This window comes from Bos indicus x Bos taurus, chromosome X (genome assembly GCF_003369695.1).
Source record: "Bos indicus x Bos taurus breed Angus x Brahman F1 hybrid chromosome X, Bos_hybrid_MaternalHap_v2.0, whole genome shotgun sequence".
Classification (NCBI taxonomy): domain Eukaryota; kingdom Metazoa; phylum Chordata; class Mammalia; order Artiodactyla; family Bovidae; genus Bos; species Bos indicus x Bos taurus.
The window spans coordinates 25,897,179-25,923,913 of NC_040105.1; the positions used below are offsets into that span (position 1 = coordinate 25,897,179).

Here is a 26,735-nt window from a genome sequence, read left to right on the forward strand (position 1 = left end):
AAAGAAAAAACATGGGTGAATACACAAGCCTTTCCTTCTCTTTTTGAGTTTTATAAATTAAAATGGATGATTGAAGCAAAAATTATAACACTCTATGACCTGATTTTCAAAATATGCAGAAAAAATTTAATACAACTATATTATAAATGAGGGAGCAAAATGATATAAAAGACATGTTTTCCACTTAACTCAAAGTGGTATAATGATAAGATATGTGTATATACAGTATGTATCTTTTATATTTACACACACACACACACACACATATATATATAAATAAAATGTTTACAGCAATTACTAAAAAAGTGATCCAAAGACATACATTAAAAAGCACTACAGATAGATAAAAATTAAATTCTAAAAATTATTCAAATACCTACAGAAGGCAGAAAAGAGGAATAGAGATAATAAGTAAAGAAGGTACACTGAAAACCTAACACTGACAATAATATTAAATGAAAATGATATACACAAGTCAATTAGGAGACAGACACTGGAAAAGTAAATTTTAAAATATGACAACTATTTTCTGTCAACAACAAGCTTGTTTCCAATACAATAACACAGATAGACTGAAAATACAATGGAAAAGATATATCATGCCAACAATAACCAAAAGAAAGCAAAAATGGTTATATATATCATATAAAATAGGCTTCAGAGCAAAGAAATTTGCCAGAGACAGAGAGGCACATTCTATAATAACAAATGGTCAACTGAAGAAGAGGATACGGCAATCCTAAATGTGTATGGACCCAAAATCAGAGCTGCAAAATATGTGAAGCTAAATTGACACAACTAAAGGGAAAAAAAAAAGATGAAATCTACAATCATAGCTGAATACTCTAACATCACATTCTCAACAATTGATAGAAGAACTACACAGATAGAAGAACTACACAGCAAAGATACAAAAGAAATCAACAGTACCACTAATCAAAAGGATCTTGTTGTTTTCAGCCGCTCAGTTGTGTCCAACTTTTTACTACCCCATGGACTACAGCATGCCAGCTTCCCTGTCATTCACTGTCTCCTAGAGTTTGCTCAAATTCATGTCCACTGAGTTGGTGATGCCATCCAATCATCTCATCCTCTTTTGCCCCCTTCTCCTCCTGCCCTCAATCTTTCTCAGCATCAGGGTCTTTTCCAATGAGGGATGGGAGGGCCATAGAAATTAGATATGGGTGTGCCTATAAAGTACACTAAAATAATTGCAGTGATTTAAATGTATTTTATCTCGACTGGATCAATGTTAATATCCTAGCTGAGATATTGTACTATAGTTCTGTAATATGAAAAAACTGGCTGGAAGTGGGAAAAGGGTGCATTGGATGTCTTTGTGTTATGTCTTACATTTGTGAGTGAAAGTGAACTATCACAAGACAGACAGTGTAACTAAAAATTTTTACATTTTTAATATATATACTGAGTTAAGTAGCCATGAGGCAAATCGTCTGCAAACTAAAACATTTTTAAAAACAGTATTTGTGAAGACATCACCTTCTAATAATGGCAGACTACACATTTCAGCCCAAACATTCTACTGAAAAATATCTAGGAAAGATGGAAAAGTATAAAAGATATTTTTGAAGCTATGACAAACTCAAAGAAGGACAAGATTTCAGGTAAGAAAGCAGTCCTAGTGATAAGAACCAAATTTGATATCCCTTCTCCCCACATGGTATCCCACATCAAAGGAGGAGATTGAGAACCCAAAATAGTAAGCAAAATTTTGTAGCTGAGAAGCTAAGCAACTGATCACTTTCCAGTAGTATTACCAGTATAGAAAGCTCAATTTGGATCTCAGGACTTATTAAGGAAAATAAACCTTGGAAAACATACTAAGGGTTCATTTGATGTCACCAAGGGACTATGCCCTAAGTGTCAATATGAACCAGAAATAGAACAATCCTCCCAAAATATAAGACTCAGCTTCAAAAGGACTCATCCTCTTGATGAGTTGAACTACATTCTAACCCTCCAACTCCACTCCTGCCACTGCCTTTTAGAAGCAAATGACTATGCTCCAAGGAGGAAAAAAAAATCATCCAGAGCCTCCACTTACTTCTATGATATTTCTTACACAAATTTTTGCACTCAATCAAAAACAATTATATGTGCAAAATATTATTTGACAGGAAAGGATTTGTTTCAGCCTATGATCCATTTTCTCCCCTGATGGGTATTTCCTGGGATAGAAAGAACTATGACTTTGTCACACCCATGCAACATGGAGTGGCATTGAGACACCAATGCACAACTATTAGAAGGGCTACTACAACAACCAAAACAACAATGATCATAACAAGCCCTAGTAAGGATTGCAAAGCAAATGTGATTCTCATATACTACTAGGAGGGCATAAAACAACACAATTAAGATTAAAATACTTTGCCATTTTCTAAAATAACAAAAATTTACACATATCAGATGTGTAAATATATCCAGACATGCCATTCCTTGATGTTTACATGAGAAAATAAAAATATACATCCATACAAAGGTCTGTAAAATAACATAAACATCATGGGAAAAAAGGGATTGGGGCAGAATCATGAAACATCTAACTTTTGGTTCATTGACTGCATTACAGTATTTGACTGAGTGGATCACAACCAATTGTGGAAAATTTCTCAAGAGATTGGAATACCAGACCACCTTACCTGTCTCCTGAGAAACCTGTATGCAGAGCAAGAAGCTACAGTTAGAATTGGACATGGAACAAAACTGGACCAGAGTAGGACAAGGAAGTATTTTGTCACCTTTAACTTTCATGAAGATACATCATGTGAAATGCCAGACTAGATGAATTCCAAGCTGGAATCAAGACTGCTGGGAGAAGTATAAACAACCTCAGATATGCAATAATACCACTCTAATGGCAGAAAATGAAGAGGAATTAAAGAGCCTCTTGATGAGGGTGAAAGAGGTGAGTGAAAAAGCTGGCTTAAAACTCAGCTTTCAAAAATCTAAGATCATGGTTCCAGGCCCATCACTTCATTATAAATAGAAGGGGAAAAAGTGGAAGCAGTGACAGATTCTATTTTCTTGGGCTCCAAAATCACTGCACACAGTGACTGCACCCATGAAATTAAAAGACACTTGCTCCTTGGAAGGAAAGCTATGACAAATCTAGACAGCATATTAAAAAGAAGAGACATTTCTTTGCTGACAGCAGTCCGTATAGTCAAAACTATGGCTTTTCCAGTAGTCGTGTATAGATGTGAGAGCTGGACCATAAAGAAGGTTGAGTGCCAAAGAATTGATGCTTTTGAACTGTGGTGCTAGAGAAGACTCTTGAGAGTCCTTTGGACTGTAAGGGGATAAAATCAATCAATTCTAAAGGAAATCAACTCTGAATATTCATTGGTAGGACTGATGCTGAAGCCAAAGCTCCAATACTTGGTCACCTGATGAAAGAGCCAACTCATTGGAAAAGACCTTGATACTGGGAAAGATTGAAGGCAAAACAGAAAGGGGCAGCAGAGGATAAGATGGTTAGATAGCATCACCAATTCAATGGACATGAATTTGAGCAAACTCTGGGAGATAGTGAAGGACAGGGGAGCCTGGCACGCTGCAGTCCATGGGGTCACAAAGAGTCGGACATGATTTAGCAACTGAACAGCAATAAAAAAAGGGGAAAAAATTGCAGGACAAAATTGAGTGTATGGATGGATATGAACATTATCTTGCTTTAGGTGACAGTTTCACAAATGTATGTATATGCATATATCTAATATACATGTATTTATTTTAAAAAATTCAATTGTATTCCAATGAATCTGTTATAAAATGTAAGGTACAACAATATATGTCATAAAGCAGCATTGATAGTAATAAATGAAAAACGTAATCTTAGAATTTATGATTTAATAAATCTCAAGATTCTATTTAAAAAGCATTAATCTAATACCAAAAGCATACAGAAATGAAACAGTAGAGATTAATGGTTTCTGTTAATCGTTGACATGTAAATAGATTGAAAGTCATCACTCTCATTTTCTCAAAACAAGAAAAAAGCTGAACAAAATGAAAAAAACAATTCTTCCTAATTCATCATAGAATTGTTATTAACAGGGCCAAATGCTGTCCCAAATGCTGGAAAGACAGGCAAATACAGAGAATCACAGATTAGTAGAGAAGTTCAGAAGCAGACGCCCATCACTAGGGCCAGTACCAAGGGTATTACAATGAAAAGACCTGCATATCTTAGACCTTATTTAAGAAGTCTCTAGGGAAACCTCAAGACACCAAGGAGACAAACATAAGGACATCTTATCACAGACTCAGAGAAAATTTGAGCATATGATGCCTGCAACTACAGCAAACAAAATACAGCCTAACTCTTAGCCAGATAAAACTTTACACCAAAGGACTTCTGACCTCAGTTCTTTTTACCTAATACACATTTGGCTTTCAACAGAAAATTACAAGGCATACTGAAGGGGAGGGAAAAAAAAAGCAAAACTTGAAAAGACAGTACCTAAAGCATCAAAACTAGATTCAGGCATGGCAAAGATTTTAGAATTATCACACCAGGAATTTAAAATAACTATGATTATTAAGCTAAGAGCTCTAATGGAAAAACTAGAGAACATGTAAGAGCAGAGTAACGTATCACTGAGAGAGGTATTTTTAAAATTACGGGGAAAATCAACCAATCTAAAAATGTTCATTTTTCATAAAAAGTTAAAAAATAATAAACTCCTGACCAGACTGATCAAATTTAAAAATAAAGGTAAAATGCATATCAGCATTATAAAGGAAATCTCAACCATATCCTGGAGATATATACATAGTTGTAGAAGACAATTTATGCTAATAGGAGATATTACACAAAATGAGAATGTTCTAAGAAAACACTGCTTAGCAAATCAAGAAAACTTAAGATATCTCAATTATTCTGTACTTCACAGATAAGCTACATCTGTACTGAAAATTGGGCTTCCCCAGTACCTAAGTGGTAAAGAATCTTCCTGCAATGTGGAGACGCAGGAGACAATGTGAATTCGATCCCTAGGTCGGGAAGATTCCCTAGAGTAGGAAATGGCAACCCACTCCAGTAATCTAGCCAGGAAAATCCCATGGACAGAGGAGCCTGGCAGGCTATGGTCCATGGGACTGCAAAGAGTCAGACACGACTGAAGCGACTTAGCACACACAAGCACTTACTGAAAACTAATTCTTACAAATGAATTCTAAGCCCTGGTGCCTGAAGTCATGCACCTGATATATAATAAGAAAGAAATAATACGAATCTTATATAAGCTCTTTCATATACTAGAAGCAGTACAATCACTTCCAACAATGTTTCACGTGAACCTTATAAATTTTATACCATGATGATAAGGAAATCATAAGAAAGTAAAAACAAACATTTATATTCCTCAGAAAACCGTACTGCCTACTGTCAGGAAAATCAAACAACAATAACAAAAAATCATTCATTTGACAAACAGAACCCCCAAATATTTCAACTATATAAGTCCATGAACAAATTGTGTAGAATTCAAGTGTGAATTATTGTTGAGATAACATTTTGAAACGAAACAACTTTAACAAATCGCAGGACAGAAGTATGTTACTATCACCATAGATACTGAGAAACTATACGACAAAATTTACCATCCAATTATATATATATATTTTTAAAAAAACCCTCTGGAAACTGAAGCAAATATCATAATTAGTGGTGAAATATTGACAACCTTCCCCTGAGATTGTAAAAGAAATAAGAATGCCTAGTATCATGAGTTCTATTCAACACTTTAGGGAGATCAAAGCCAGGAAAAAATGCAAGAAAAAGAGAACATGCAAAAAAAGATTGGAAAGAAAGGAAAGAAACCACTTTTATTCACAGATTGAACAATCATTTTTCCAGGCTATGGAAAAGCAATCTATAGGTAATACATTAGAATTGAATTTAGCAAGACTGCCATATTCCATACAGTTAAATTTAAACACATTTTTCTGAGAATAGCAATTCTTACTAAACTTTGTTATACACCTCATAAGAAATGGCCCCAAAACCCTACAAGACAAGGTCATATTTTTCAGGTTTTTTTCTATATACTTATCAGATAAAATTTAAGAATCATTATAGCTCTGAATATTGTTGTAATTTTTTCTGATATCATGGTAATAGAGGCCCCTGAATATATGATAAATCTCACAATATACCTATAGTTAATCCTCATGAAACAGTTTAGAGTATCCACTGTGCCAATTTTACTTATGGCCCCAAGGTTAATGATCTCACCAACTAATTAGAGTTATTTCTAAATGTTTTACTACTAAATTATATTATTTTCTTTATATAAATTCTTTATGTATTTTCTTATTTCCTTTCTAACTGTATCCTATTTTTGGCTTTAAACATAAGCTCTTACCTGTTCTGTATTTCCTTACAAAAGAAAAAGAAAAAAGTATGGATCTTTCAAAAGATCATTATTGATATGACTTCATGTGACTATTTCTTTAATTTTATTTTACCAAATAACACTCTGGCATATGCTTAGTGTAAAATTTCACCCAAAATAGAAATGCATATCCTTTCACAGAAGTAAGCACAATTAGCAGTGCAGTGTATTTGTCAACAGATATACTAATATTTAGATAAGTAATACATTTATATACTTTTGCACACAAATGAAATAAGGTACAATTTGCTTTCTTTTTTTATTAGTAATACCTTTGGTAAACCTTCTGCAGTTTAGTAAGATTTATCTGACTGGGTATAAAAATTGCATAGTATTCACCATTTTAACAGAGTATAAGTTACTTCAAAAATAGTTTTGTTTTGCCTTTTTAAAACCATATAAATACACATGTTTAACAAGCTCTGTCAGATACAGTGGTAGAAAGACAATTACTATATGAAAGGGTAGACAAATTTAAAACTTTGCTAAAAAATACCAAATTAATTTTAAAAACTCAGGACCATTGTATCAATATAAAAAAAGGATATCTTGTTATCTAACTTCCACTAAGTACTAAACAGATCTAATATGTTAATTGCCAATTTAAACTTATTTTTGTGTATATCCTTGATGTATTTTACTAGTTCCGTTTGTAATTATAGAGACTGTCATTTCAAAATTACTTGAATACTAAAATCTAGTATAACATATGACTATACTATATATCAGGCCTACATATATGGATAAATTATTACTTTCATTTATACTCTATACATTTCCTGTTAGTGAATTTATTCTGATAAGTACTATATATAAAATAAGAATTATACTGTATATTATACAATGACAGTATGTATATAAAATATTTTGCTATAGGTAATATACATGTTGCTTTACTATTTTGCATTAAGGGTTTTAATCTGTTCTTGTACACTATCTTGTGTATGTTAACATTATCAACATATCAATAATTATGACAACCATTTTAATATTTTGCTTGTGAATGTGCTTTAATTATTTTAATTTGTATATAATTTGCACCAACACATTTATATATTTTAACTGAAAAAATTAGGCTTTTTTATTTTTAATGGTAGCTGTTTTTTGTTTTTGCCTTGTTTTATTGCTCTTTTCAACCCAATGAGTTATCTCTTCATTTACTTAAATGGAAAAATTTTGGTTGACAAAATAGTTATTGAAGTTTTAAATGATACCTGTTGTCATTCTGATACTAAGTCATGTCTAACACTTTGCGACCCCACGGGCTTTAACCAACCAGGCTCCTCTGCCTGTGGGATTTCACAGGCAAGAAAACTGGAGCAGGTTGTCATTTCCTTCTCCAGGCAGCTTCCCAACACAGGGATTGAACCCGCATCTCCTGCATTGGGAGGTGGACTCTCTACCACTGAGCCACCAGGGAAGCCCTTTAAATGATATTCAGTTCAGTTCAGTCACTCATTCGTGTCTGACTCTTTGCGACCCCATGAATCGCAGCACCCCAGGCCTCCCTGTCCATCACCAACTCCCGGAGTTCACTCAAACTCATGTCCATTGAGTCGGTGATGCCATTCAGCCATCTCATCCTCTGTCGTCCCCTTCTCCTCCTGCCCCTAATCCCTCCCAGCATCAGTGAGTCAACTCTTCCCATGAGGTGGCCAAAGTATTGGAGGTTCAGCTTCAGCATCAGTCCTTCCAATGAACACCCAGGACTGATGTCCTTTAGGATGGACTGGTTGGACCTCCTTGAAGTCCAAGGGACTCTCAAGAGTCTTCTCCAACACCACAGTTCAAAAGCTTCAATTCTTCGGTGCTCAGCTTTCTTCACAGTCCAACTCTCACATCGATACATGACCACTGGAAAAACCATAGCCTTGACTAGATGGACCTTTGTTGGCAAAGTAATGTCTCTGCTTTTCAATATGCTTTCTAGGTTGGTCATAACTTTCCTTCCAAGGAGTAAGCATCTTTTAATTTCATGGCTACTATCACCATCTGCAGCGATTTTGGAGCCCAGAAAAATAAAGTCTGACACTGTTTCCACTGTTTCCCCATCTATTTCCCATGAAGTGATGGGACCAGATGCCATGATCTTAGTTTTCTGATTGTTGAGCTTTAAGCCAACTTTTTCACTCTCCTCTTTCATTTTCATCATGAGGCTTTTTAGTTCCTCTTCACTTTCTGCTATAAGGGTGGTGTCATCTGCATATCTGAGGTTATTGATATTTCTCCCGGCAATCTTGATTCCAGCTTGTGCTTCATCCAGCCCAGCATTTCTCATGATGTACTCTGCATATAAGTTAAATAAGCAGGGTGACAATATACAGCCTTGACATACTCCTTTTCCTATTTGTAACCAGTCTGTTGTTCCATGTCCAGTTCTAACTGTTGCTTCCTGACCTGCATACAGATTTCTCAAGAGGCAGGTCAGGTGGTCTGGTATTCCAATCTCTTGAAGAATTTTCCACAGTTTATTGTGATCCACACAGTCAAAGGCTTTGGCATAGTCAATAAAGCAGAAATAAATGTTTTTCTGGAACTCTCTTGCTTTTTAGATGATCCAGCAGATGTTGGCAATTTGATCTCTGATTCCTCTGGCTTTCCTAAAATGAGCTTGAACATCTGGAAGTTTATAGTTCACATATTGCTGAAGCCTGGCTTGGAAAATTTTGAGCATTACTTTACTGGCATGTGACATGAGTGCAATTGTGCAGTAGTTTGAGCATTCTTTGACATTGCCTTTCTTTGGGATTAGTATCATTTTTATTTGATATTTATATTAAGCATCAGGAATATCTGGGAACAAATGTGTATCAAACAAAATCTTCCAAAAAAATAAAGAAATATTAATACAAATCCAGGCACAATTATTTAAATGATGGCCACTTTTTCAACAGAACCCATGGAGAACCAGAGAAAATGCACCAGAGTCTTTCCAATGCTGCAAGAAGAAACTTTCAAGCCAGAATTCGACATTCAACAAAATTCTCCTCTCAAACTGAGGCATAGGCACATAAACAAATTGGAGACAATTTTTCACTGGCCGACTGTAATCTAAATAAAGCCACAGAAGTTCTTCAGTGGGGAGCAAATGACATTTGATAGAAACTGAGAACCACAGAAAGGAGTGACGAGGTCTTGAAAGGAAAAGTATTTGCAGAAATATTAAGGCTACTTTTTTTCTATTATTTCATTAAAAGAGAAATGACTCTAAACAAAACAGTAAGTAGAATTATAGATGATAAAGACCATGTGTAAAATATATCAAACTGTTTTAAGATTTGTTCATTTACTTTAATGTGCTGACCCCTGATCCAAAATTATAAGGCAAATATAAGTTATAATTAACAAATAACATTTAAATAATAAAATACATGACAAAAAGAGAACACAGTAAAGGGGGGTTAAATGGATTGTAGTATTGTGAACTTACATTTACAGAGGAGGGTACAATCCTCAATAGAAGGAGTCTAAGGTAAGAAAAGGATTCATATGCCAGACCCTAGAGAAATGATTGAACATAACATAAAGTAGCATAAGTAACATTCTGGTAACTATTGTTGAATAATGGATTACCAGTAACATATCATCTATAATATACTCATACTTACTTGTGTTTTTTTCACTAGGTTATAGCTCAAGAATGTACCTCCACCACAGAATCCATACCTGGCACACGTTGGTAACTTGGGAAACATCTAGAAATCCCTGAAAAAATTTAATTGAAGCTCATTAAACAAAAAAATGATAGAAAAGCCCCACTGCTTGAGTAGATTGTTGCCATAAAATTTATCTTATCTTACTGATATAAAGTATGGATTAACTGGCTAGAGGAGGAAAAATAACTGAAAACAAAAACACATTTAGAACAGTATTATGAAACCATCTGCTGTTATGAATGGAAAACAAGTCACTGCCAACCAACCATCTTTGCTAAGAAAAACTAAGAAAGCTGGAAGATATGAAACATCTTATTCAAAGGTACCACAAACCCAAGGAAATAAGCAGTTGAAGAAACTGGATCTCAGAAGAGAAGCACGGAGAGTGAAGACTCGTATTTGGTACCTTTTTTTCCTCCAGGCTTTTTACTGATTCAGAGGTGGTAACTAAGGTGCTAAGTAGAAAATTTTAGTTGAGAAGTTAAGCAGCTGACCAGGGCTCCCAGCAGTCTCACCAGCCCAGTGAACACACGGGGTTCATGGCCCACCCTGATAGAGAAAGTGAAAGTGAAAATCACTCAGTCGTGTCCAACTCTTTGCAACCCCATGGACTATACAGTCCATGGAATTCTCTAGGCCAGAATACTGGAGTGGGTAGCCTTTCCCTTCTCCAGGGGATCTTCCCAACCCAGGGATCGAATCCAGATCTCTCAAATTGCAGGCGAATTCTTTACCAGCTGAGCCACAAGGGAAGCCCAATAATACTGGAGTGGGTAGCCTATCCGTTCTCCAGCAGATCTTCCAGACCCAGGAATCGAACCAGGGTTTCCTGCATTACAGGCGGATTCTTTACCAACTGAGCTATCAGGGAAGCCCCAGGACCTAGAAAATAACTGAAGAGTTGAATTAGCACCCCTGATGGGCTACATCTTTAGTGTCAATGTGAGCCAGAAATGGAAAATTCCTCACAAAACATGACATACATCTTCAAAAGGAGTGAATTACTGATTGAGATGAGAACTATGCAACTATCCAAATAAAATGAAAATGCTCCCAGGACAAAAATAAAATCATGTAGAGCCTGCAATTATCTCTTACAGTATACCACACAGGAAATCCAGCAGACAAAACACACACATACACACACACACACACACATACACACACACACAATAACAACAACAGCAAAAAAAAACTACATTCAAAATAAAGTGGGGGAGGGGAAAGATTAGGTATATAAATGTGATCTATTTTCTCCATTTGCTGAGGATGCCTGGGATGGAAAGCTAAGACTTTCAAAGCTAACACTCTTGCAATTTAGAGTGACAGTGAGATACTATTGCATGATGATTAGAAGAACTACAATTAAATATACTAACCACAAGTTTTGTCAAAGATGTAAAACAATTGCAACTCATACTGCTCATAGGATGTAAATTAGTACAATCACACGGCAAGACATCTGACGTGTTCTAGAAAAAAACTAAATATACATTTCTCATGTGTTCCAGTCATTCTTTTCTTTGATTTTTTTTTCAACCAACTAACAAAGAAACAGAGAGAAAGTATATGTTCACACAGAAACTTGTGCAAGAATATTCATAACATATGGATGGAAGAACAGTTTGAGTAGGAACAAAAAGGGGAAATTAAATGGTGAACAAAGAAGTTTGGTGAGAGGGGATGTCTATTTATATTATCTTAATTGTGGTGATGGTTTTAGATAGATTGATATTTCAAAACCTACATTATTTATTTTAAAGTTGTCCAGTTTATTTTACACCTATTATACCTCAATGAAGCTATTAAAAACTGTGTGGATGCATCAAAACATGCGCCTAAAGGAAAATTTATACCATTAATGCAAAGGAGGAAACCCTGAAAATTTAGGATATGATAATATACTTCACAAAATTGGAAAATAAAGTAGGAATATAAATCAAAGCCAGAAACAAAAATTTAAAGTTATGATGGATAAATCAAACTGCAAAAAACTGGTCAATAATGCTAAAGGGATTTTTTTTTAATGGTGAAAAAAGCTGAGAAAAGAAGAGAAGTAAAAGACAAATGAGAAAAGGAAAGATTAGAAAGCCTTCCTCAGTGGCCCTCAGAAATAGAGGAAAACAATAGAATGGGAAAAACTAGAGCTCTCTTCAAGAAAATTAGAGATACCAAAGGAACATTTTCTGCAGAGATGGACACAGTAAAGGACAGAAACAGCATGGACCTAACAGAAGCAAAAGATATTAAGAAGAGGTGGTAAGAATACACAGAAGATCTATACTAAAAAGATCTTCATGACCCAGATAACCACGATGGTGTGATCACTCACCTAGAGCCAGACATCCTGGAATGCAAAGTCAAGTGGGCCTTAGGAAGCATCACTATGAACAAAGGTACTGGAGGTGAAGGAATACCAGTTGAGCTATTTCATATCTTAAAAGATGATGCTGTGAAAGTGCTGCACTCAATATGTCAGCAAATGTGGAAAACAGCAGTAGCCACAGGACTGGAAAAAGCCAGTTTTCATTCCAATCCCAAAGAAAGGCAATGCCAAAGAATGTTCAGATTACCACACAGTTGCACTCATCTCACATGCTAGCAGAGTAATGCTCAAAATTCTCCAAGCCAGGCTTCAATAGTACGTGAACTGAGAACTGCCAGATGTTCAAGATGGATTTACAAAAGGCAGAGGAACCAGAGATCAAATTGCCAACATCCATCAGATCATTGAAAAAAGCAAGAGTGTTTCAGAAAAACATCTACTTCTGCTTTATTGACCACGTCAAAGCCTTCAACTATGTGGATCACAACAAACTGTGGACAATTCTTCAAGAGATGGGAATACCACCTGACCTGCCTCCTGAGAAATCTGTATGCAAGTCAAGAAGCAACAGGTAGAATCAGACATGGAACAACAGACAGGTTCCAAATTGGGAAAGGAGTACTTCAAGGCTATATATTTTCACCCTGCTTATTTAGCTTATATTCAGAGTACATCATGCAAAATGTGGGGCTGGATGCAGCACAAGCTGGAATCAAGGTTTTCGGGAGAAATATCAATAACTTCAGATATGCAGATGACACCACCCTTATTACAGAAAGCGAAGAGGAACTAAAGAGCCTCTTGATGAAAGTGAAAGAAGAGTGAAAAAGTTGGCTTAAAACTCAACATTCAAAAAATGAAGACCATGGCATCCGGTCCCAATAGATGAGGAAACAATGGAAACAGTGACAGACTTTACTTCTGGGGACTCCAAAATCACTGCAGATGGTGACTGCAGCCATGAAATTAAAAGATGCTTGCTCCTTGTAAGAAAAGCTATGACAAACCTAGACAGCATATTAAAAAGCAGAGGCATTACTTTGCTGACAAAGTCCATCTAGTAAAAGCTATGGTTTTTCCAGGAGTCATGTATAGATGTGAGAGTTGGACTATAAAGAAAGCTAAGCGGTGAAGAATTGGTGCTTTTGAACTGTGGTGTTACAGAAGACTCTTTAGAATCCCTTTGGATGCAAGGAGATCAAACCAGTCAACTCTAAAGGAAATCAATCCTGAATATTCATTGGAAGGACTGATGCTGAAACTGAAACTCCAACACTTTGGCCACCTGATGTGAAGAGTTGACTCATTGGAAAAGACCCTGATGCTGGGAAAGACTGAAGGCAGGAGGACAAGAGGATGACAGAGGATGAGATGGTTGGATGGCATCACCGACTCGATGGACATGAGTTTGAGCAAGCTCGGGGAGTAGGTGATGGACAGAGAGGCATGGCATGCTGCAGTCCATGGGGTCGCAAAGAGTAAGACATGACTGAGCGATGGAACTGAACTGAACTGAACTCATCACAACAGATACAGAAACACCATTTGATGCAATTTACCACTCATTTATGATTGAAAAGAAATACTCATGAATTTGCAGCAAATATTATACCTCCTAGCAAAACATTGAAAACCTCTCCCTGAGATGAGGAATGAGAACAGGATGCCTACTTAGCACAAGTTCTATTGAACATTTTAGGGAGGTCTTAGCCAGGGCACTAGTGCAAGAAAAGAGAAAAAATAAGGCATAAATATTGAAAAGGATGAAATTATTTTGGCTTTTTAGCAAACTGCATCTTTATGTTTCCAAACAAATTACCACAAAATTATCTTCTGTAATGTACTTTAACTTGTAGGTTGCTTTGTTAAAAGCAATATCTAGGTAATATACACAAATAATAACTGAATTTACCAAGATTGATGGAAACCAGATGGTCAAACAGAAACCCATATTTCTGAGAAAGCAATTCTTAGTGAATTCTCTATACACATTTTAAGAAATGGCATGAAACTCTACAGAACAAGGTTACATTTTTAAAGGTGTTTTAAACATAATTATCAGATAACTGAACTTGAGAGTTTTTATACCTCAATTGTTATTGTCATTTTTCTGATATCATAGTTATAGATGCTCCAGAATATAAAATAAGATTGATGATATACTGAGAGGGTAACATGCAGGAAGGCCAGGGGTCTCCAAACAGAGGAAATAGGTTGCAAGTGTCAGACATTTTTCTCTCTCTTAAGCTGCAGGAGCAAACAAACTAGCGATACTTTTTTCTTCTCTATAAAAATTTAAAAAGAGGTTTCTCTTAAAATACTGTGTTGCCATAATGACACCTGGTTTCACCTGAATTTAACTATTCTCAAACCTTGAGTTAACCAATGCATTTTTCTTATGGAAATGTTTATCTTAAGCTATGTTAATGTTCTATGCATTTACCCCAGACTCTGTCTTCAAGTCGGATCAGCCTAATGTCTCAGAACCTACTTGACAAACCATTATGTTATACTCAGACATTGTTCCCCTAATCTATGTAAACGAAACTATTTGTATGGTAATCTGCCTTTCTACAAGATTCAAGTCAATAGTTTTATGGCCCGGGATGAATTGTCTGGTGCCAAGATTACCCCAAAATACATCTTATGGATGAGGGGCCTGGTGCCATTCTGAGTTTTAAGACATTTCTTTCTTTCATTAACAGACTGCTAGTGACTATATAACATCCAGCTGAAGACTAGCAGGGGGGCACTCTTTCTGCCCCCTTCTGATGCCTATGTCAGAAACTTTCACTATCTCCTTTATACTTTAATAAAAGTTTATTACACAAAAGCTCTCAGCGATCAAGCCTCATCTCTGGCCCTGGATTGAAATCTTCTCCACCAGAGGCCACAAATCCTGGCGCCTTTTCTTGGGTCAGCAACAACCTTTCAATACTACATTTAATCCAAGAGAAAGATGAAAAGAGCACTCTTTGTGTCAAGTTTACTTAACAGCCTCTATTCACTGATCTCATTTACAAACTAGAGCTCAGCTTTTTTACGACAGAACTGCTGTTTTTTTAAAGTGGATCACAATTAACTCTTTCTACAAAACTTCTTTATGTTTTTCTTATTGTATCTCTTCTTTCAAACGGTTTTCTATTTTTGTCTTTAGCGTAACTTTTAATCTTTCCTGTTATATATTTAAAAGGAAAATATTTTAAACTAATCATATGCATTCATGCATTTCTTTGATTTCCTTTTACTAATTATAAATTTGGCATGTACTAAGTATAAAATTTCCCCAAAAGTACATGTATATCTCTTCACAGAAGTAACCATGACCAACAGTGAAATGTGTATATAAACAAATATATACTTGCAAATGTAATATACTTATACACATGTACACACATGTGAAATAAATTGCAATTTATTTTTTATTAGGAATATGACTTGGAGATGTCTTCTTCAAGTATACAAGAACTGTCTAGTTGTAAATCTATCTAATAGTCATGGTAAGAACACACTATAATTTACCTAAAATAGATCTTTTATCATTTTAAAGCATATTTTTATGTAAGTTTGTGAGTAGTTTTGTTGAGTATAATACTAGAAGGAAAATTACTGTTTGAAAAGAGTAGGAAATTTTTCAAATTTGCTTTAAAACACCATTTTAATTTTCAAAAATTTACCCAGTATCATTTTTTCTCCCTCAATAATTTTGTATCAAGATAAAAAGTGTCTTACTATCTGTTTAAAATGCAATAACTACTGAGTATACTCAAAATAGTAATTGGCCATTTATATTTGCTTTTACTGTGAGACACTGAATGTACAAACTGACAATGACTAGACCATATACAAAAATAGACCTCTCACCCACAGCTCTGCAGCAAGCAGCCAGTGAAGCCAAACCACAGATTCTGCATCAACTGGTCCCAAACGGGGAGGACCTAATCAGTAATGGCCAGCTTCCTTAATTTCTGCCCCTACTCCTAACTTAGGATGAACCAGAGGAAGCCAAGTATTGTTCCTTAAGCAAACATATATGATGTTCCACTTCTACTTATCTGGACTCTACTTTCCCCAGACTAACAACCTCTAGTTAGGGCACATGTGAAGTCTTCCCTTTTCTCCACCATAAAGCTTTCCCACACACCTATCTGCCTTCATGTCTCTGCCAAATACAAATTACATTGTCTGATTTCCTGCCTTATAGAAAGTTCTGAATAAGTAGTGTGTTCTTGTTCTCATATTGATGGTCTTCATTTATTTCCAGAATTGCTTGATTATTTTACTATTCCATTTGTTAAAGAAATAGTCTAACATTTCATAAATATTTTTAAAATCAAAATTATTATATATTAATAATATGTATATATACTTGTTGCTTTCATATATAGAGAGCTTGTTATGATTTATTCCAATATGTACTATATTTATATAAATAATTTCAGATATAGACTGCCTGCCAAATTGAATGCTGTTACATAGCATATAATTACTGTAAATATTTTGTTTTATGTTGTATGAAACACTTATTATTGTTTATCAAGAGTTTTATTTGTTCTCAACAATTTCTCACGCATGTTAACATTAGCATCAAATTAACTTCACATGAGAATGTATGTAACATTTTAATCTATATCAATATGTGTAGACATTTATATATATAGACATAAAGTAAACAATGAATATTTTGATTTTTGTAAAGTATTTCTTCACATGAGTTTTTTTTTTAGCTTTTTTGTTACTATTGTTAATCCAATAATCTATCTATTTACACAAATGGAAAAATTTGGATTGATAAAATGGCAATTAAAATGTTTAAATATTTTATCACTAAACTATATATGGGACATCTATGTGAAATATCTAGATATTAGTGAAGTTTATAAGTATATACCAGAAAAAAAACTTCTGAAAAATAAAGCACCAATAATGATTAAAATGATGACTGCACTCTCAAAAGAATCCTAAGAGAAATGGCAATAATGGAGCAACATCTTTCCAATGCTGAAAGAAAAACTATCAACCCCAAATTCTTTATCTATCAAAGTTATCTTTCCAAACAGAGTGAAATGAGATGCAGACACATAAAAAAAGTTTAAGACAATTTGTTTCTGTCCAAAAATAATATATACCCTATAGGAAGTTCTTTAAGCTCAACTGGAAAAATATCTAATAGAAGCTACAAAAAGGAGAGACGAGCACTGAATAGGGAAGGTATGTGGCTAAACATAAAATAATACTTTTTTCCCATTATTTCTGTTTAAAAAGGTGATTCGCTAAGGTAAAAATGAAGTAGCACTTTGGATGTAAAATACATAATTTGCAAAATTAATCTGTCAACAAGCTTTGTGCATTTACTGAATATACAATATATTTAAGAAAATTAAAGGGTGAAAATAAATTATATATAATCAATTTAAGTTTTAAAATAAGAACATTTAAATAATATATTTGACAAAAGAGCAAAATGGGAGAATAAATGGATTGATCCTGTTGTGAGGCTACACATACAGAAACGGGTACTATCTTAACTCTAAGTAGACCAAGATAATTTAAGATCCACATGCCAATCCTTTGAGTAACCAGTATATATAATACTAGTAAGTGCATATGTGAGTGTGTACTCAGTTGCTTTAGTTGTGCCCTACTTTTTTGGGACCCTATCGACTATAGCCTACCAGGCTTCTCTGTCCATGGGATTCTCCAGGCAAGAATACTGGAGTGGGTTGCCAGGCCCTTCTCCAGGGGATCTTCACCACCCAGTGATCGAACCCACATCTCTTGCATCTCCTGCATTGGGAGGCAGGTTCTTTACCACCAGTGCCACCTGGAAAGCCCACAGGTAAGTATTCTGGCTATTATTGCAGCATAAAAGATTGCTATAAAATTTATCTTTTATAATATACTCTGTATGTACTTGTCTGTTTTCCTTTAGGCTGCATTTCAATAATGTACCTGCACATGGATACCTAGCACATATAGGAAACAAGAAACATTCTGACAAAGGATGGGAAAACTGAATCTAGGAGGAAAAATAATTAAAACTTTAACATAATTCAAAAAATAGCATGTGCAGGGCTGTCTTCTTCCAGTAATGGTAGACTAGCCATTTCTGCCCAACCATCCCACTAAGAAAAACCAGGAAAGCTGGTAGATATTAAACATTTTGTTCAAAGGTATCACAAATCCAAAGGAAGCAAGCATTTGAAGAAATTGGATCTCAGAAGAGAAACCCAGACAATGAGACACAAATTTGGTACCCCTCTTCCCCACAAGCCTTTTGCTAATCCAAAGGAGGTGACTAACAACACAGGATGCTAATAAAAAAGTTGCAGCTGCTAACCTAAGCAGCTGATCTGGGCTTCCAGTCCTCTCACCAAACCAGGGAACACAGACTGGGTTCAAGGCCCACCCTGGAAGAGAGGATCTGGAAAACAACCCAGGGGTGAATTTAACATCCTTAAGGGTCTATGTTCTAAATGTCAATATAAACCTGAAGTAGAAAATTATTCATAAAACCTGAGACCCAACTTCAAAAAACTCAACCACTGATTGTAATGAGATGAACTGTTCCTACCCTAGCTGCCTCCCTGAAACAAAAGGAAATACCCCCTGAAGGAAGATAAAAACATCCAGTTATCTCCATATCTCCAACTATCTTATAGTATTTCATAGATAAATTTCTGAAAGCAATAAACTATAACTGTACATTCAAATGGAGAAGGCAATGGCACCCCATTCCAGTACTCTTGCCTGGAAAATCCCATGGACGGAGGAGCCTGGTGGGCTGCAGTCCACGGGGTCGCTAAGAGTCGAACACGACTGAGCGACTTCAGTTTCACTTTTCACTTTCATGCACTGGAGAAGGAAATAGCAACCCACTCCAGTATTCTTGCCTAGAGAATCCCAGGGATGGGGAAGCCTGGTGGGCTGCCGTCTATGGGGTCGCACAGAGTCGGACACGACTGAAGTGACTTAGCAGCAGCAGTAGCAGTAGCAGTACATTCAAAGGGCTTCCCTAGCACTGGCTCAGACAGTAAAGAATTCACCTGCAATGGCAGGAGACCCAGGTTCCATCCCTGGGTCAGGAAGATCCCCTGGAGAAGGGAATGAAAGGATTAGTATCAGGTCTGCAATCCACTTTTTCCCCCTCACGAGGGACTCCTGGGACAGAAAGAACAAGGACTTAGTTACATCCATGCAATTTAGAGTGACAGTGACAAAGCACTGCCCACCTATCAGAAATGCTACCATTAACAATACTAACCAGAATAAGTGCTGGCAAGTATATAGAATAACTGGGTCCCTAATATGCTCTCCAGGCAAGAATACTGGAGTGGGTAGTCATTCCTTTCTCCAGGAGATCTTTCTGACCCAGGGATTGAACCCGGGTCTCCTGCATTTCCGGCAGATTCTTTATCGTCTGAGCCACCAGGGAAGCCCGGATACACTGCTGGTAGTGTGTAAAATAATACAATCAAATTACAAAGCATTTTAGTATTTTCTACAGTATCTTAAAGAAGCACATATCATGTAACCCAACAATTCCATTCCTTGATGTTTATACAAGAAAAAAATCAAAGTGTATATGCACACAAAGAATTGTATGAAAAAGTTCATAGAGTGAAAGAGAACAGAGCTTGACTGGAGGAAAAATTCAAAGGTGCATATGGAAACCTGGGAGGGGGGAGTAAATGTGTTTATCATCTTAATTGTGGTAAAAGTGTTAGTTGCTCAGTCATGTCCGACTCTTTGTGACCCCATGGACTGTAGCCCACCAAGCTCCTCTGTCCATGGGATTTCCCAGATAAGAATACTGGAGTGGCTAGCCATTCCCTTCTCCAGGGGGTCTTCCTGACCCAGGGATTGAACGCAGGTCTCCTGCACTGCAGGCAGATTCTTCACCATCTGAACCACCAGGGAAGCCCTAACTGTGGTGAGGATTTTACAAATATATAAATATCTCAAAAGTTACATTATTTCAAAGTTGTGTAGCTCATTTTAAGTCAATTACATCTGGTGGCTCAGCTGGTCAAGAATCTGCCTGTAATGTGAGAGACCTGGCTTTGATCCCTGGGTTGGGAAGATCCCCTGGAGAAGGGAACAACCACCCACTTCAGTATTCTGGCCTGGAGAATTCCATGGACTGTGTAGTCCATGAGGTCCCAAAGAGTTGGACATGACTGGGCAACTTTCACTTTCACTCACACCTAAGAAAGGCTGTTAAAAATGTGTGGGGTCCACCAAAATGTGTCTAAAGAAACATTTTAGCATTAAAAACCCTGAAATCTGGAGATCTGATAAGCCACCTCAAAAATGGAGAGGCAAAGAGCTGATTTAAACAAGCAAAAAAAGATAGTGGATTTAAAAGAATTAGAATTAGCTAATGAAATTCAGAAAAATACAAACATTGATAAACCCCAAAATTATTTTCGGGGGGGTTAAATGTTAAAAAATTATAATTCCTGGCAAGACTGATCACACACAAAGGAAGACATACATCATCAACACCAGGAATATAGAATGGATCATCACTGTAGATGCTTGAGACCCTTATATAATATTTGAAATTATATGATATGACAAAATTCCAGAAAAATACACTGCAACAAGAAATTTTCAAAATCCTATAGATTTTAATTGTATTCATAATAAAATTCCTTCCCACAAATGATTTCTACGGTCTGATGCCTGATTGTGTAAACTTTTCAATAAAATTCATAAATAAATAATACCAGTCTTGTTCAACCCATTACATGGAATAGAAATAATAAAAACACTAACCAAAATATTTAATGACATCCTTATAAACTTTACACTAAACTGACAAAGGCAGTATAGGAAAGGAAGATTGATATGCATCATGACAACATAAGAAAAAAATTCTTATGAATCCAAACACATTTCAATTGTTATTACCCATGAACAAACTGAGTTTAATCCAAACCTGAATTCTTAAGTGGCTTAATATTTTAACATCAATTCTCCTCAACAAAAGACAGATAACCCTGTCACTTTCACTACAAACACAGACAAACCATCAGGCAAATTTACCATCCAGTTATGAGTTTTAAGAAAGCCTCAGAAAACTATAGCAAATATCATAATTAGTAATACAACATTGAGAAACACAACCTGAGAGAAGAATGGAGGCAAGGATGCCTATTATTACTAGTTCTTTTCAACATTTTATGGAGGTCTAGGGGTGACAATGTATGCAAGAGTTAAAAATGCACAAATAATTGACAAGAATAGAAATGAACACAGCTTTATTCAGTTGGATATTTATGTTTCCAGAATATCTCAAAATAATCTACATGGAACAAATTAGAATTAATAACTGCATTTAGCAATATTGCTGGATTCCACACAGTTAAATCTAAACACATTTTTCTAAAGAACAGCAATTCTCACTAAACATTTCATACATATCATAAGAAATGGCATGAAAACCCTATACAACAAGATTATAGTTTTGTCTTTTTCTGTACACGGAGCAGATAAAAATTGAGAGGATTTTGACCCTGATTACCGCTGTCACTTTTCCTGATATCATGGCAAGAGAAGCTCCTGGATATTAAGTAAATTCTACATTACACCTGACATTTAATCCCAGTAGAACAGTGAAAAAAGCATTCTTTCTGACACTTTTATTTATCGCCCCCAGTACAATGATTTCAATGACTAATTAGAGGTCAGTTTCTTATAAATGGTTCACATAAAAATTAAATTTTTCTCCACATATATTTTCTATATTTTTTCATATTATTTCTTTTCCATCCACCTCTGCCATAATTCTGGTTTTAAGCATAACTTCTCACTGTATCATACTACTTAAAAAATAGACAGTTAAAAAGAATCATCAGTAATATGCTGCCACGTAACTACTTTATTCTACTGATTAAAAGTAAGATGTGTGCTCAGTGTAAAATTTCCAAAAACACGGACATATATCCTTTGACAGAAGTAACCATGATTAGCAATGAAGAGTGTACCTGAACAAACATACATATAAATATACATCTATATAAGTAATATTTATTTACTTGTAAACACATGTGAAATAAACTTGCTTGCTTTTTATTAAAAATATGTCCTGGAGATATCTTCTGCAATTATATAAGATCTATTTGGGTATAAAATCTGCAATGCATTTATAGTATGAATACAATATAGTGTACTAAAAATAGCTGTTGTGCCTTTTTGTAGCCATATTTATATACATATCTTCGACAAATTCTGTCAGATAGTCATAGAAAGCCAATTATGGTGGAAAAGGGTAGGTAAATTTAAAGTATTGGTAAAAAATAGCAAATTAATTTCCAAAAACTCAGTACCATTTTATATGCCCTCCAAATTCTGGTTATGTACAGTCTGCAGATTTTTTATGCATTTTAGTAAGAAGAAAAATACATTGCCTTTTGCTATTTTTAATAAGATATTTTTGCTCTCGCTATATTTTGTCGCTATTGTCATTCCAATAAATTCTTCTTTTATTTACACAAATGGAAAATTTAGAATCAACAAAACAGCTATTTAAATTTTGAAATATTTCACTAGTAAACGTCTTTTAGATATTTATATGAAATATAAAGAATATTAGTGAAGTGTAGAAAAATCAAAACTTCTGAGAAAGATACGTTACCTCCCTAGAAATGACAGTGGTGGCCTTCTCAACAGAATCCATAGAAAACCGAGATAATGGAGCAGAATCTTTCTGATACCAAACAAAAAAATAAAACGTCAGTAGAATTCTCTATCTGGCAAAATTATCTTTCCAAGGTAACAGTGAATTAAGACATTTCCATAGAAACATACCTGAGTCAATTTGCCGGCGGACAACCCGTAATTTATGCTATTACCGGAAGTTCTACAGAATATGAAAGGAAATATGGAAACGGAGAACCACAGTGACCTGTGATCTGTGCTTCAAAAGCACAGGGTGGCGGACCAACACGGCGCCCTCTGCTGGTGATAGCTGATAATGTCAGTTTCATTATCTAGCATCACAACTGTTGCATTGTATTGGTTACAAAGACTCACTAGGCTTGACCTAGAATGCTGGGAGGAGCCATGAAACGCATCTCTTGAAGGAAAGGAGGTCAAAGAATGTGTGGAGAGGTTTTCAAATGGCCATAGGGGTGTGTCCTTGGGCTTAGAGAGTGGGACATTCCGCTTGCGGCTTGAAGCAGGAACCTCTCAGCCGTTTGAGGAGAAGGAACGATTTAAAAATGGGTGACGCTGAGAAGGACAAGATTTCTGTTCAGAAGTGTGCCCCGTGCTATATTGTGGAAAAGGGAGGCAAGCACAAGACTGGGCCAAATCTCCATGGTCTGTTTGGGTAAAAGACAGGTCAAGCTGCTGGATTCTCTTACACGAATCCCAACAAGAACAAAGGCATCACCTGGGGAGAGGAGACACTGATGGATTACTTGAAGAATCACAAGAAGTGCATTCCCGAAACAAAAGTGATGTTCACTGGGATTAAGAAGAAGGGAGAAAGGGAAGACGATAACTTATCTCAAAAAAGCTAGTAATGAGTAATAGTGGTCCACTGCCTTATTTATTACAAAACAGAAATGTCTCATGACTTTTTATGTGTACCATATTTAAATTGATCTCATACCTAGAACTCAGATCGTGAATGACTGATGGAATATTTCTGTTGGACAGTCTTGATTTAAATAAGATTGGCTTGTGGCTTAATGAACATGGTCAACTTTTTGAATTTTGATAGTAATTCCAGTTCAACAAGGACTATCACTGTTTTCCTTTTCTAAAGAGATGATTGAACCTGAATCAGAAATGTCAGGCTTTTCAGGAAGATGATGAATGCCTTCTCAGACCCTACAGGAGATTGGTTTTATGCTCAGATTTCTATAACTGGTGTGTGTGTGTGTGTGTATATAAATATTTAAATATAAATATATATATATTTAAATACTGAGAAGGTCCCTTCACTGTCTTACAGACCAGCACGAGAGTCACCTGTTTCAAGTTGTGCTCATTAGCCTATCTATGCAAGGGCTAAAGACACACTGACAATGTCCACTGTATCTTTTTGGTCTTAACTATGCCTATTTAATTAAAATTCTTTATCTAAAATACTGCCTTTTACTTAATGAAAGGCATTTTAGTATGGTTTATGTATAGCATCAAATAAAGAATATCTGGCACCTCACATTTTATAGATGATCTTTAAGGTCAGATGCTTTTAAAATTCACTGTGACAAGATATGATAGCAAACTTTGCTTTTGCATTCTTCATGATGTCAGACTAAGTTATAATTCAGGATTGTCTTTTAAACAGGAATTTAGAAACACAACTGTAGAACTACTTATATGTGTGTGATTGGTAATGATGCTTTTGCCAGCTCATTAGAAAAGTTAAAGTAGAGGAGCTATATCATTAGCATAGATTTGTAAACTATCCTATCATAGGGCTTAAGAATTAAAAACAAAGTCAGAGATTAAAAAAATTTAAAAAATAAACTGCCACAAATAAAAAGTCAAAAGAGGAATTTAAATTGAATTAATAAAAAATATTCAATATTCAAAAGGAAGTACAAAAGAGGAACAGAAAAATAAAGAGATGGGGAAAATAGAAAATGAGTGGCAAGATCATCAACTTTAAAACAAACTGTATTGATAATATTAAATTTAAGCAGACCTAATCATTCCAATTAGAATGGAGAGTTTTTCAGACTAGAAAAAAAGACAAGTCCTATTTACTATATGCTACTTACATATGAATTAATTTGAATTCAAGAGATAGGTTGAAAGTAATAGTATAGAAAATAATATACTGTGTAAAATTAAGCATAAGAAAGCTTGACTGGGTACATTAATGTCAAAGTAGACTTCAAGAAACAGAGTATAACTAGAGACATATAGGAACATTTCATTATAATTAATGAATCCATTTATGAGGTGACAATATTCCTAATGTTTAAGTGCCTACATACAGAACTTCAGTACATGAAATAAGACCTGATTTTTTATCATTTTCAGTTTGCCACTAAAATTCTTAATTTTGTCTTCTATTTACTTGAACATAGGCATTTTTAATGAATATCTGAAAGGTCTTTTATCTGGTTAACTTGTTATTCTAGTTCCATTATCTGCTGTTTCAACTGGGTTTAGGTCACATGTTCTTTTCTCCTACTTATCCTGGCCATTTTTAATTCTATGCCAAAAACTATATATGAAAATTGTAGACACAATTCAAGTTAAATTTCATTCTGGCTTCGCTACTAGCAACACTATCATTTTCAGACCTATCTATTCCAAACAGAGATTCAAATGATTCAGAGATGAGCCTGGTAAGAGTTGGTCATTTCTGGCTTTGCTGTTGCTCCCAAACTATAGCCCTCAGCATCCCATTCAAACCCAGCAAAATTTACAACCTCTTACATTCCCTATGGCCTGGTGAGTTTACTGGAAGTTCTGCTCATTGTTCTACCTCTAGTAAGCTACCTGAATTTGTATATTCTTCAGAGAGAAAGACAATTACAAATACTCAACTGAATTCTAAGGATCTTCACTTTGTAAATTTTTCTGGCTGACCACTGCCTTTGTTTGTTCTTCAATCCCTCTTCAATTCCTTCCATTTTTCTCTGTCTCCATCTCTCCATCTATCTGTCTTTCAGTATTTCAAGTTGTATGGATAGTCTGATTAATAGTCTTCCTTGATCAGATGAGCATCTCCAATATATAAATGAGTACATACTACAGGTCTTAGTATGCCACTGACTTTTTTTTTTTTTTTTTTGCTCAATATTGTATTTGTGAGATTCATTCATATTGATGCATGCAATTTATAGTTCATTTATTATCAAATGATGGACACTAACTTTGTTTTAATTATATAGATAGATAAGTGATGGGCAAACTTACTTGGACAGAGATTGTCATTGTTTGATGAAATTTTTTCTGAAATCATTAATATCTATTTTAAGACTTAATATGTGATCAAGTATCATTAATTTATGCCAATAAAATAACATGTACATACCCATATTTTATATCTTCTCTAATATATCTCCTAATCTTCTTGACTGAATCCACATTAAGCAGTAACCCAACAATGTACCTCCAATAGATGGATCACACTTGGCACATGTTGGGGACTGTGGAAAAGTTCATGGATTCAGTCAAATTTTAAATTGGAAATCAAGCAGACAATGACAAAAAGGATTGAATTCTCAAGAAACATTTGCCCTGAAATACTTTATCTTCTTAATATTGTTTGGATTGATTGGCTACAAGAAGCAAAACTATCACAAACTAATACATATTTCAAAAAAATTTTATTTAGAGAGATGTCTGTGGCTC

The 26,735-nt window shown here is 35.2% G+C and overlaps 1 long non-coding RNA gene and 1 pseudogene across 1 annotated transcript; one reads left to right on the plus strand and one right to left on the minus strand.

Moving 5' to 3' along the window:
* Positions 1–10,036: 10,036 nt before the first annotated feature.
* On the minus strand, positions 10,037–23,292 carry LOC113887190. Its single transcript, XR_003509661.1, has 3 exons — positions 23,220–23,292; positions 23,047–23,118; positions 10,037–10,127 (listed from the first exon to the last, which is right to left on the minus strand). It is a non-coding gene; the product is annotated as an uncharacterized LOC113887190 (long non-coding RNA).
* A 340-nt stretch (positions 23,293–23,632) lies between these two features.
* Positions 23,633–23,945, plus strand: LOC113887883 (annotated as a pseudogene).
* The last annotated feature ends 2,790 nt before the right edge of the window (positions 23,946–26,735 follow it).